Genomic DNA, 2,295 nt, shown 5'->3' with positions numbered 1-2,295 from the left:
TGGTGTCGACCGTGGGACTTAGAAAAATTTCGGGGAAGTCCCGATTCGCCTGCTGGAATTACCGCACGGGCAGGACACCTCGCTCCGACGAATCGGTTTTTTCCATTTTTTCCGAAAATAAATTTTTGTAATTTTTTTAATGTTAAAAACGTAATAAACTTCATGTTTACGCATGGATTAAACATTGAAATAATTTTAAAACACTTATTAAAAAAGTTGGTGTCGACCGTGGGACTTAGAAAAATTTCGGAAGTCCGATTCGCCTGCTGGAATTACCGCACGGGCTGGACACCTCGCTCCGCCGAATCGGTTTTTCCTTTTTTTCCGAAAAATAAATTTTTGTAATTTTTTTAATGTTAAAAACGTTAATAAACTTCATGTTTACGCATGGATTAAACATTGAAATAATTTTAAAACGCTTATTAAAAAAGTTGGTGTCGACCGTGGGACTTAGAAAAATTTCGGGAAGTCCGATTCGCCTGCTGGAATTACCGCACGGGCAGGACGCCACCTCGCTCCGACGAATCGGTTTTTTCATTTTTCCGAAAAATAAATTTTTGTAATTTTTTTTAATGTTAAAAACGTTAATAAACTTCATGTTTACGCATGGATTAAACATTGAAATAATTTTAAAACACTTATTAAAAAAGTTGGTGTCGACCGTGGGACTTAGAAAAATTTCGGGAAGTCCGATTCGCCTGCTGGAATTACCGCACGGGCTGGACACCTCGCTCCGCCGAATCGGTTTTTCCTTTTTTTCCGAAAAATAAATTTTTGTAATTTTTTTTAAAAAACGTTAATAAACTTCATGTTTACGCATGGATTAAACATTGAAATAATTTTAAAACGCTTATTAAAAAAGTTGGTGTCGACCGTGGGACTTAGAAAAATTTCGGGAAGTCCGATTCGCCTGCTGGAATTACCGCACGGGCAGGACACCTCGCTCCGACGAATCGGTTTTTTCCATTTTTTCCGAAAAATAAATTTTTGTAATTTTTTTTAATGTTAAAAACGTTAATAAACTTCATGTTTACGCATGGATTAAACATTGAAATAATTTTAAAACACTTATTAAAAAAGTTGGTGTCGACCGTGGGACTTAGAAAAATTTCGGGAAGTCCGATTCGCCTACGGGCTGGACACCGCACGGGCTGGACACCTCGCTCCGCCGAATCGGTTTTTTCCTTTTTTTCCGAAAAATAAATTTTTGTAATTTTTTTTAATGTTAAAAACGTTAATAAACTTCATGTTTACGCATGGATTAAACATTGAAATAATTTTAAAACGCTTATTAAAAAAGTTGGTGTCGACCGTGGGACTTAGAAAAATTTCGGGAAGTCCGATTCGCCTGCTGGAATTACCGCACGGGCAGGACACCTCGCTCCGACGAATCGGTTTTTTCCATTTTTTCCGAAAAATAAATTTTTGTAATTTTTTTTAATGTTAAAAACGTTAATAAACTTCATGTTTACGCATGGATTAAACATTGAAATAATTTTAAAACGCTTATTAAAAAAGTTGGTGTCGACCGTGGGACTTAGAAAAATTTCGGGAAGTCCGATTCGCCTGCTGGAATTACCGCACGGGCTGGACACCTCGCTCCGCCGAATCGGTTTTTTCCTTTTTTTCCGAAAAATAAATTTTTGTAATTTTTTTTAATGTTAAAAACGTTAATAAACTTCATGTTTACGCATGGATTAAACATTGAAATAATTTTAAAACGCTTATTAAAAAAGTTGGTGTCGACCGTGGGACTTAGAAAAATTTCGGGAAGTCCGATTCGCCTGCTGGAATTACCGCACGGGCAGGACACCTCGCTCCGACGAATCGGTTTTTTCCATTTTTTTTGAAAAATAAATTTTTGTAATTTTTTTTAATGTTAAAAACGTTAATAAACTTCATGTTTACGCATGGATTAAACATTGAAATAATTTTAAAACGCTTATTAAAAAAGTTTACTCTTGACCGTGGGGACTTAGAAAAATTCCGGCTTGCACGGATTCGACCACTCTGTTTTTCGGAGTTTCTGAGAAAAATAAATTTTTGTAATTTTTTTCATTATGATTTCTGAGTTCTCCCAGTAGTTTAATGTAAGGATTAAGCATTTAAAAATTTTTAAATCGAATATTAAAAAAGTTTACTCTTGCAATTTTTGGAAAAAAAAAATTCTAAAAAATTTTTCTTTCGGTGGAAACTAACGTTTAATATGTACAATAACGATTTATCGAATAAAAATCGTATGTTAATATATGTTCGAATCGACCATAGTTTCAGCGGCTAAGTACCAGCAGCCCG

The sequence above is a fragment of the Nomia melanderi genome, unplaced genomic scaffold (assembly GCF_051020985.1).
Source record: "Nomia melanderi isolate GNS246 unplaced genomic scaffold, iyNomMela1 scaffold0349, whole genome shotgun sequence".
In the NCBI taxonomy this organism is placed as follows: domain Eukaryota; kingdom Metazoa; phylum Arthropoda; class Insecta; order Hymenoptera; family Halictidae; genus Nomia; species Nomia melanderi.
This window is presented reverse-complemented; position numbering follows the sequence as displayed.